Source organism: Bidens hawaiensis, unplaced genomic scaffold (genome assembly GCF_021521415.1).
Source record: "Bidens hawaiensis isolate Kalapana, Puna unplaced genomic scaffold, B.hawaiensis_p1.1 tig00011542_1, whole genome shotgun sequence".
Classification (NCBI taxonomy): Eukaryota; Viridiplantae; Streptophyta; class Magnoliopsida; order Asterales; family Asteraceae; genus Bidens; species Bidens hawaiensis.
This window is the reverse complement of record NW_027491904.1, coordinates 526,433-538,458: the sequence shown is the minus strand read 5'-3', so window position 1 is coordinate 538,458 and position 12,026 is coordinate 526,433. Positions and strand designations below refer to the sequence as shown.

General features: G+C 34.0%; 1 pseudogene; it reads right to left on the bottom strand.

Moving 5' to 3' along the window:
• Nucleotides 1–286: 286 nt before the first annotated feature.
• On the bottom strand, nt 287–9,554 carry LOC143538270 (regulator of telomere elongation helicase 1 homolog; annotated as a pseudogene).
• Between the last annotated feature and the right edge of the window lie 2,472 nt (nt 9,555–12,026).

Below are 12,026 nucleotides of genomic sequence, written 5' to 3'. Positions count from 1 at the left end.
TAAATCAAATGCAGATCTTAGTCAACAGATGGACTGTAAAAAGTCAACAGCATTGCACTATTAATAATTACATCAATATATATAGACATCAGGTCTGAATTGCTGCTATGTATTGAAGGTTATAAGATCTGCTGAAATTGGAAGATGACCAAAATGGTTGCTGAAATTTAAGACTATTGTCAAAATTCAGCAGAAAGTAAAGGTCAAAGGCACATGATAGTTTGTAGCTGAACACGTTATACATAAGTCAATTGTACTCGGTTGTAACCAGCAGAACTACATTGTTTCAACAATAGTGATTCATCCCCAGTTTCAAATACAGAACTACACTTGTGCTTTGGATGTCAAACAGAACAACTACTGTTGACTTCAAAACTGATATCAACTGTAAATCTTTCAACAAGTATAATCACAATTCACAAAACATATATCCAAGAACAATCATAATTTGAATTTTGACAATAGTCTTCAATTTCAGCAACCATTCAGGTCTGATGTCATGTGCACCAACTCACCATGCTTGAAGCATGTTTTTAGATCAATGAAAAGTTTTAAAGTTTGATTTTAAAATCAAGAATAGATATATATGTGATGTGTGCGCTAGCTGCTAAAAATAGGTTGAAGCCTAATTTGTGCTTTCATTTAGGCTTGTAAGCATGGATATGTTTGTGTTTATTATGTTTGTTCGTTAACAATATATAAACGGTTCACGAACATAAATTGCGAAACATAACTGAGTTAAAATTAATTAAAAGTAAATGTGAACAATGTGTTGAGCATAAAAAGTTATTAAAACTAGACAGTTCGCTGAACACTCGGTTTGTTTACAGGCCAACTTTCATTCGATCATTTATTTTAGATTTTAAAATAAACGAGGACGCGTACTGACCTTATTCCTTGATACATCAACATGTTGGATTTCCAGTTTGTCAGAATTAAAAAGCACTTGCAAATAGAGTCAAAATATTAAAACACTGTAAAAGATAAATTATAATAATTTCAACAGACAGTAGTACCTTATTAAGAAGCTGCACGTTGGATGAATCGGTTGCAGCAACATGCAAACCAAGACAATTTTCTTGGTTATTACAAAAACTACATATAATTTTATTGAATACACAACCATCTTCTTCACTCCATATTCCTTGTTTTGGACTTGTTTCCCATATTCTTCTATCAACTGATGTAATATCAGATACCATAACCAGTACACTTGTGGGGCCCACTTCTGACTCCTCCAACTTCCCTTTCCAAATTGATGCCAAATGCATCTTAGATAATGACATTGTTGAACAAGAAACAAAATAATTATTTTCCTCAAGACCTAACTGATGTTTACAAAGTAAACAGGTTAATTTTAAATCTTTCTTCATAGCATCACCAAAAATGGTAGCTGAAGTTTTAGGATCTGGAGAATCTAAGGACTCCATTTTGACAACTGAAGTCTTTAATCGTTTATGAAAACGTGAATTGACACTCGCTTCTAGCAAAGGTGATCTGTTTTGAGATATGTATTGTTTGTTAGGAGTCACGAATGCAGAAGTGGAACATGGGGAAGAAAAGGAATGCGGTAATTGCTGATCTGGCAACTTTGTTTGGTATATGGTCGAATTAGACAGCACGTCCTCAGAAACAGATTCAAAAGTAACAGAACCAGTTTCCTTAACTGGTGTTTCCTTTGCAACTAAGTTCTCAGGGTCATTGTTTTTCAGGGTTTCCTCAACAACAGTTCCATCAATATCATCAGGAGATAAAACAATTACCAGTGGTGATGAACACCTGCACAAATATAAGGAACCACAACTTCATTAATAAAAGGGAATTTATTTGGTAGCGTCAAAAGACAACAGTTGAAATAGCAACGTTGGTATACCTGTTTTCGGTCTCCAAATCATCTTCCAAGTCAACATAAGGTATACCAGTCTTGTTGTCACTCATACTGCATGGCCTTAATTTCGGAGCTTTAGATTATGTTGTCATATCTGCAAATTTCTCCATTTTAGGTGTAATGTTTGGTGCTTTGACATTATATGACACAGAACTTTGTCCTTTAAGGTTGGGCTTAGTGCCCTTCATTTCTGCGAACCAGTTTCTTGGCCCATCAACCTCAATAATTTTAGATGTAATTTTTGGTGCTGTGACATCATCTGACACAGAACTTTGTCCTTTAAGGTTGGGCTTAGTGTCCACTTCTGCGAACCAGTTTCTTGGTTCACCAGCATCAAAAAATTTACTTGTAGTTTTTGGTGCTGTGACATTATCTGACACAAATCTTTGTCCATTAATGTTAGGCTTAATGTCCTTTATCTCTGTCAACAAGTTTCTTGGTTCATCAACATCAATAAGTTCAACATCGATCGGTTGCACAGAACTTCCATTAGTATCAACCTGTTCTTTTTTTATCTTTCATCATTTCACAAAAATATAAACACTGTTAGTATGAGCATAAAAAATTGCAAGGAAAGAAAAGATGTTGTAAGGATGGTAGAACAGTAGATGGTAAGGAGAATACCTTGAAGTCTCCGAAAAAAGATTTTAACCCTTCTAATGACTGGTCAAAACTGTCATGCTGTCTAATGGATTTCCTTATACACTTTGAAATGTAAGTTAAGTTTTTCTCTTGACGGAAGCGTTCATCTGCTTGCAAAATTAACCATTATGAGGACTCAAGTGTCTTAAAAGAGCACACAGAAAACTGAATATAACAATAAAACAAACTAGAGATAGATAAGTAATAACTGAGAAAGAATGACTTAATCTAAAACAGGACAAACCAGTCAAACCAACTGAGAAAACTAAAAGGATAGGAAACAACCAAGAAACAACTACTCATCATTTCTTTTTAAATATAAGATTAGAATTGTAAAAAAGATAGAAAATAACTCCAAAAAAGGATGTAGCTCGCAAACTTACATACAAGTACCTACTACCTAGCATAAGATACATATATGTATGTTCGTGAGCTACACGTTTTTAATTATCTTTTACACATTTCACAAACCCTCCCCTATGTGTGTGTGTGTCTAACACAACCTTATAACTAAAAGAAACCCTTACCTAGGAAGATTATGGCTCCATAGTCAAACCTGTGTCGAATGCAACGCCCTACACAAAAAGATGGTCACTCTGATATATGAGCAGGTCTATCACAACATTACTAAAACTAATCGTTGAACAATAATAAAACGACAAACTGACAAGATTAATCCAATTAACCCATTATAAAAACAGCCCATCACATAGTAACCACTATCATCAAAAAGAATAATACCTGCTGCCTGATTAAGTGCTCTAAAAGCTTGTTGACAGTACCATTCGTTGCCACTAAGAAGGCCTTTAGACGACTTATATGTATCATTGTATTTCTTCTTTTCTGCTACTTGAATATCAAACCTGATGAAAAGTTATAGCTATAAAGCCTATAATATAAATTAAAATATATCATATCATAAAAAGAAAAGGTGAAGCTTACACATTTGAGAAAGGAATCCCCACAATTATCTGAGATTTCAAAAGTGGTAGTCAAGGATCATCTTGAGAAGAAACAATAATATAAATAGGTTCAAAAATTCTCATAAAACAACAAAGGATACAACCGTTCGAGCAAAATCATCAGAGAAGTTCATTCCTTCTGACACCTGTACAGCCAGATAGCAGCTTCAGTCATTTTGAGCATCAATTAAACATGTAAACCATTCATTTGACCCTCTTCCTTTTTAGCTATTTGTTTTTAGTTTTAGGATTAATTTCATAAATACCCGTATGAACTTGAAATTCTTAAGTTATATCCAACAAAAACTGAGTATAACATATACACCCAACTTTAAAGATTTTTTACTTAATGACCATTCTACCCCATTTTACTTAATGAAATTGCCCCTATCTTTGATTCTATCGGACACATTTGAAACAAATTGCAGCCTAACTTTTGATCAAGATAACACATCAAGATAAGAAGGAAACAGTAAGGTCATGATGTCATATCAGCATACCTTTCCTCGACAAACAGCGAGAAATATAGCTCCCTTTAAGTTCCCATTGTTTTTTGTTGCATTACAACTATTTTCATCCCACTTTTTACCCCTTCTCCTCCCTGTCACGGGTTTACTGCCATGACGAACTGTATCGTAGTAATCTTTCAAAACATGCTCAAACTCTTCTTGACCTCCTCTTGGCTCTAATAATATAACAAAAGGTTAACTCAATATTAGAGTAAAATGTTTTATAAAATTACCATTGCTATGTGCTTATTTTGATCAACGTTTTGATGTAAATTTTGTTCAAAACCAAGTTGTGTACCAAGTGCAGCCTGTATTTGAAACAATAATGACATCATCCTTAACATTAAAAGAAACATTCACATCTTTATTTTAAAAACTTACCTGGAAACCATAAGCTTCTGATGTTTTGTAGCTTGCATTCAACGGGTAATTATCTGGCCCCGTGTGGATCACACCAGTCCATAGCTTTTGTAAAAAAGGTCATAAGAATGATAATAGAACCAAAATGATGAGTTAACTTTTATTAAGGGGAAAAAAACTGCTTTGTTAGTACCTGTGAGTCCACATTAATTACATGTGGAGCCTCAAGAGAAGTACCAAACCGAACCCCGAGTTCTGATTGGAATGAGCTCATTGGTGACAGAGTCCTGCATCAGATTATTAGCTGGTTATACGAACGACACAATGAATGTTTGTGATAAACATGCACAAACCAACAGACTGCAAACTGCACTTATAGCATGTGTAACTGTAAAAGCTGAAAAATTAAGCATGGTGACTGTATTAAAAGTTTTACAATCTGACTAACAAAAAAGTTCTAACCCCTGTTAATGAGAAAGAAAAGATATGCAAAGTTTTGAGGGACAAAATATGTAATGTACTCAAAGTAATATGTACTACCAGAAAATCAAATGTAATATACAAGCATGCACCTACCCGGATGTTAAAATCACTGACAGAGCACCACGAGCCATGTTTCTGAACACGATAGCTGGATTTAAGCACCACAAACTGAAAGTACAGGGCCAGTCATCTTCAGAAATTCCTGCTAGAAAATATACTTTTAAAATAATATCTTCAAATAAATGCTAGAAAATACTAAAACTGAAATTTGTATGACTATACAAATTCTATAAATATGTTTCTGTCAACAACCTACCAGCATCATTACTGATCTGACATTGCAATACAAGCTGATAATCACATATGTGTCTCCCATATTCAGAGAAAAAACAGGTAAGCGAAGAGAAGAGATCTGTGCAATGTAAGCAAACAAAGATGCAATGAGATTACAATTTATTTTGATTTCAATAAATATTGAAAGCATAACATGGAAGTTAATTACCTTCTAATACCGTGCAGGGTAAGCCACTTAAGGTGTTAACTTCTGGATCAGCTTCTGCAGCTAGTCTAATTGCCTGAATTAAGTTTTAGAACTTTTAGAATTTGTTTTCATTCTTGACTTTTAGAAAAAATGTTAAACTAATGTCAGCATTACTTATATAAAAGATGATAATTAAAAAAACTCGGTCTAACATGAAGTCAACAGGATTACCTGTGTGGCACAATCTTGTAAACCTGGGAAGCACTGCATTGAAATGGTTGCTTCTTGAAGTTCTTTTAAAGCTTTATCACCACTCCAACTAAAATAGTTGTCACACAATATCACTTAATGTTGAAGGCGTACTTTACATACACAAAATGTATAAATTGTAATACCATAAAAATGATATTTGATTCACAAGCAAACTGAATTTTACATATTAGAAATACAACACGTAAGTGTTGGTCTCCAGAGATTAGGATTAAATACTTAGGTTGGGACAGTTGAGTCCATTGTAAATGCATTATCGATTTGTAACAAAATGTTAACCAAAGAGCTAAGTATACATTAGGGGTGTACACGACCTGAGCCGCTCGAGATTGGCTAGCTAAAAGCTTGAATCGAACCGAGCTTAAACAAGCTCAAGCCTAAAAATAAGCTTGCTCAATAAACAAGACCAAGCCTGAGCTTCACTTATCAAGTTCAAGATGGCTCGCAAGCCTAATCGAGCCTATTATTAATATAATTTTATATTTAATATATGTTTATACAATAGTATTATTATATATAATAACTATGATACCTTTTAAATTTTTAATTGACAATGTATATAAAACAACTAAAGATGTATATAAGTTAACTAAAAATAACAGACAATCCGAGCTCCAGCTTAGGCAAAGCTCAGGCTCCGCTCTTTTACACCCCTATTATACACAAGTCCATTCAAATCAATAAACTCTGAAGTCTGAACATATGATGAATGAGTGGTTAAACAATATATTAAATAACCAACCATGAGGCTTTAAGTTGAGAACTGAGCTTCCCCAATAAAATTTTCCTCAGGCTGATCCAACTCATAATACCCTGTCAATATAAACAGCTAAAAATAATTATGTACACTGACAAAATCTGTGCAGTTAAACAATAATTCCTAAATATAAAGTAGTACCTCTATCATTTCATTTAATGGCTGATAAATTTGCAAATTACTTTCACAAAGATTTTCCAATTCCCTCAGTAATACTGTCATATGTACAAGAACATTAAAGAACAAATAAATACAAAAATGTAAAAAGCAAAAAATGGAGCTAGAACCAGATATCACTTACGACACAGGACACCTTCTTCGACATCTATACTACCAGAATCGCGAGATATATCCTCTATATTACTGAAAGAGATCAAAATGGGCATAAAAAACATAAATTTTAAATTTTCAAGAAAACTGCACCACTGGTCCTCGTGGTTTGACCATATTACAATTTGGTCTCCAAATTTTAAAAATTGCACGTTCGAACATAAACGAAGGAAACTAAGTTTGCAATTTTTAAAATATGGGAACCAAACTCGCAATAAAGTCAAACCACAGGAACCGTTTGTGCAATATTCTCTAAAATTTCTCCTGTTGAGATTTCTGATATTTTATTACTCACTGTGCTTCATCAAGAATAATAATATTTCCTCTAAGGTTTATCTCCATTGCTTTTCGAATTTGTGGATTGATAATATAGTTGTGTGGACAAAAAACTATATCTGCGACTTCTGCCAGGGCTTGTGCCCCATAATATGGGCAGCCTGAAAAGCCAAGAAAAAAAGTTATTTACTAAGAAATAACACTGTGTCAAAAATTAAGTTTCAAGAATAAAAAGCCAAACCTTCTACCATTTCTCCAACTTTAACAAGATCCTCAATGTCATGAACTTCATAGCAACCCCGTTTCCTGAGAGATGGGTGAGCTCTGATCCTTGGTGCGTTCCTATTAAAGCTCACAAATGATTATTAATTCTCATAGAATCGGGAATCAATCTGAAAGTATATAAAAATGAAATTACTCACGTAAATTGTCTGCAACCAACTTTCTTTTTTTTATTCTGCTTTACAAGTAGCTTACTACAATATTAAACAATACATATAAGAAGTAGAAACGAAGTATAACTGCATGTTTTACAGATAAATAAGTACCATCTCTCGTCAATATTATCCTTACCGCGAACTTTAGGATTTGTACAGTAGTGTATTCTGGATCCCTGAAAGATGACCATAAAAGATGAGAAGGTGCAAGTTTTTTGAAACATTATCTTGACCAAAAGAATATTGTAAGACAAAGGGTAAAATCCAGATAACGAACCAAAACTGCCATAGGCACACGGTAGCTTGTTTTTCGAAATTCGCCAATCACTTGACTAATCTGTGCATGCGTCCTCCTGAATAACCAATACAAAAACAATACACAAATACTATTTCATATAAATAACAAATACAAACTTAAAACGTATAGAAAAAAACAGTCCGTTATTTACATTTGCCTCCTAAGTCCTAAACAATGAGTGCTTAAGTTCGTTAATCCCAAACTCAGTGACCCCAATCCACTTGCAACTCATATTACAAAAAACGATTTATATTTGTTACGACTATCAGGGAAATGTGATTGTTGCTTTTGTAAAACAAATATGTTAATGTGCAGAAGTATCAGCATTCCCAGTAAAAAAGCCTAAATTCAACAGTGATCTCCATGTAATAGAGAGCACATACGCTAGAATCTCAAGTGCTTGATTGGACGGAACTTACGTCGCATAGCAGATGGTAATCTTTCTTCCTTGATTCGCAGTGTTTTTCTCAGAAAAAGTAGGCATCTCGTTAGCTGTGATTTATAAAGAGAAAGAAACGTTAATTAATAGTGATAAAACAACCTGTGCAATATAAAAGAATGAAACACACACAAAGTACAGACTTTTCGCATAAACGAAAATATTGGTACATAGTACACTGGCCAAAACATATTTCATGACGTTAAACTCTATAAAAAAGAAGAGCTGTGGTTATCTTCAATGATACAGAATTTGTGGTTATCTTCATTAATGTCACTTGAAGTTTAACTTAAAATGATACAAATACACAAAAAGCTGCGAGATTTCCAGATTCCTACTATCGATAACAATCAATGTTGTAACAATTGCAATTAGTCACTGATTTTGCTAATCGGTATGCTACCGATTCGATTTTTCCCCTAATCACGCCTAAAAATCCGTAGTGTTCAAAGCCGATCCAAATCATTCAAACTTTGGTAAAAATTGGTCAGAATCTGTCAAATTTTGATCATAATTTGTCAAAATTAGTCAAAGTCAGTCAAAATCTTGAAGGTAACTGAAAATCATACTTATTAATCTGATCCAATTAATTGTTTTGAAATATTATATATAAAATTTGGAAAAAAATTTGTATATATATAGGGGTGGGTTCATCGGGGAACCAAAAAAAAGATGCACAAAAAAAGTGGAGAACCGGAGAACCAAGTGATTTACATGTAAAATAGTTATAAAAAAATCATTTTTACAGAATCTTTTCAAAGTTATTGCATATAAACACATGTAGAATCCGTTTTAATCAATAAATAGTTTAAAAATATAATTTTTTTTTATAAAAATGAGTCTTTTTTATTATAATAAATCTTTGCATGTAGAATCCGTTCTAATCATTAATCCTAATTAATCACTAATCTGTACCCCACCGCCTGACTACCGTGTGTTACACCACTGCTTGTGATATACCAATAACTATTGACACTCATCACTACTTCTCAAAAACAAACCATAAACACAATGATCAATGTATTCACCACAAAATGCATTTACATACATTAAAACAATGGCATTTATACCTGATGATGGCTCCATTTCAGGAACAAAACCCCCACCGACACCGATCGGATCACTCGTATCCTCCGGACCGACATAATTATACTTCGACCGGTAATTCCTCTGCCACGCGAGCACCGAACACAGCAGAGACAATGACTTGCCCGTACCGGTAGGCGATTCAAGTAACGCGTGAAAATGACCGTCTCGTTGCGCCCGATCGAGCGTTGAGATTACTCGGCTCATGTAAGCCAGCTGAGAGCCGTACGGCGGGAATGGGAACTCGACCGGTATGCCGCCGATGAGATTGACATTTGGCTTTGATTGTTTAGGGTTTGCATTTGATTCAGAAGACATGTGTGTGGATCTTTGCCACTGGTTTGCAGGGTTTGAATGAAGTTGATCTATCTAGGGTTTATTAATATTAATATTGTTTTTCTTCTTTTGGCGGGACTTCGTTTTTTTTATTTTTGTTTCGTTTTTTTCTTTAATTAGAAAGAGAAGATTGCAAGACAAGTTTTCCTAACCTATTGAGAATGTTAATGTTACGTCTGTATCTATACTATATATAATTCACCAAACAAGGATAAATTAAGACATTCATTTTTAAGTAATTTACAACATTTAAAGCATGAGGTATATGTGTTAGTAAGGGTAAACTTGTCTTTTAAACACAATCATTCAACTTACAAGTTTGGTCCCTTATATTTAACCATATTATGTTTTTAATTTAACTTGTAAACTAACTTCCCACCCATGATTTTTAAACGACTATAGCCTTTTTAAACGTTAATATTTTTATAAAAAAATTACACCATAAAAACGAGCATTTTATTCTCTTTAATTTGGATATGATATTGTTATAATTTTTTTCATTTTAAATAAATTAACATGTTACGTATGGGTGTTCAGTGTCGGTTTTTATGGTTTTTAAGTTAAACTTTCGACCGTTAATACTGATTTTTTGTCGTCCAAAACCAAACTCAGCCATTGAAAGTTGAAACCGAATCGTTACTAACGGCCTGGTTCCAGTTAGGTTTCACAGTTTAAACTTTAATAATAAATTTAGTTTAAAATAATTATTAATTTAAATGTACCATCAATTTTAACTAAACACTAACATAATATGATACTTGAGAGGATCAAAAATAAAAAAATGATAATTTTAACCACATATATGGTAAATATTAATGGAAGATCTAGGATGTGAAATAATAACAACAAATATCACAAAATGAATCATATTTCAATTATGTTAATTTGAAGTTGTATAGCCAAGTTATATGTAATAAAAAGATTATGTTCAATTAAATTTTAACTATATCTAATATATATTACAAAACATATATAATAATTAATAGTAAAAAACATTAAAATGCATTCAACATTTACAGTCTGGTCTGGTTTCATATGGCCGGTTGCCAGTATAAACCGCGAACTAACCGTTCACTACGTTTTGAAAATTTTGAAACCGACCAACAAACCGAAAGAAAAAAAATAGAAGAAAAAATAAGTCAAGCCAATGACCGGTTTAAACGATTTCAAGGTTTTAATCGAACCATAAACACTTATATTTGTTACATGATTAACAAGTTAAAACACCCGCAGCATCGCGCGGGCACCCGTCTAGTTTTTACTATGTGTCACAACCATAACACAATAATGGTTTTTTTACCGTGTTGTCACGGGCACGTCCCACCGTATAATAATAACCCTAAAGACTAACTTGGTTTTTTGCGTTTTAATTATACAATGACACGTGCAACTACTTAGTTGTTTTGTATTTGTGTACAAATGTGATTGTGTGTGCCTACATGTTCATATATCAATTATGACGAACCATATGCTTAATGTTAAATTCTTTTAACTCAATTGGAATGAACTTTTACTAAGTAAATTGAATAAACTTATAAAGTGGTATGTGCAACCACACCATGGTTCAATTCATGTTTGGAGATAAATCAATATGTTTTCTTATATTTCCATTCCATTGTTTATAGCTTTCAAATATTAAAAATACAAGTTTATTATTATTATTTTTTTTTTTTTGACTTTTTAATACTAAAATGATAGAAGGAAACTACAAGGTGTATTAATTTTTGTAGCATTAGTTTAAGTGTTTCTTATGCAACTTGCAAAAATATGGTGTGGGAGTGGCGAGAGGCGAATGGTCAAAGGAGATATGGCAAAGAAACCTCTTTCTTTGTTGCTAACATTCCGGATGGGGTCTTGATGAAAGATTTGTGGGGGGGGGGGGGGGGGGGTGGCATTTAGACATTACGGTTCAATGTCTAATGCATACGTTGCGAAGAAGAAAGACATTGGGGGAATGGGGTTTGGATTTATTCGGTTCAAGGGAGTGATGGATGCAGAGAGATTTGCAGAAGAAATAAGTGGAACAAAGATTTCTGGCGCTTCACTATCAGTCACGGTAGCAATGTACAATAGAAAGGGGGCACCCGTGAAAAGTAGGAGGCACGAACAAGTGAGTAAAGACGGAACGTCGAGGGGTGTGCAAAGCAGACCTGCAAATCGGTCCTTGAAGCAGGCCGGGGTTACCAAATCCGTGGTGGAGCGAGGGATTAGTAACAGAGGAAATGTAAAAAAGAAGGAAAACACATTAGGAAGCCCTACACTCTGCTACCCTGAGCAGATTTTGGGGAGATCCATCCTAGCGGTGGCGAGAAGCGTGCAGGCCGTGTGTGGGGCAAAGTCGATGATGATTCAGGCGGGGTTCTCGGACACGGCGCTGTCGTATATCGGTGGGCTAAAAATGATGATTGTGTTTAAAAGTTTGGCACAGGCTAATGAGTTCCTATCTAATGGGGTGGCGGTCTGGGAGAAATA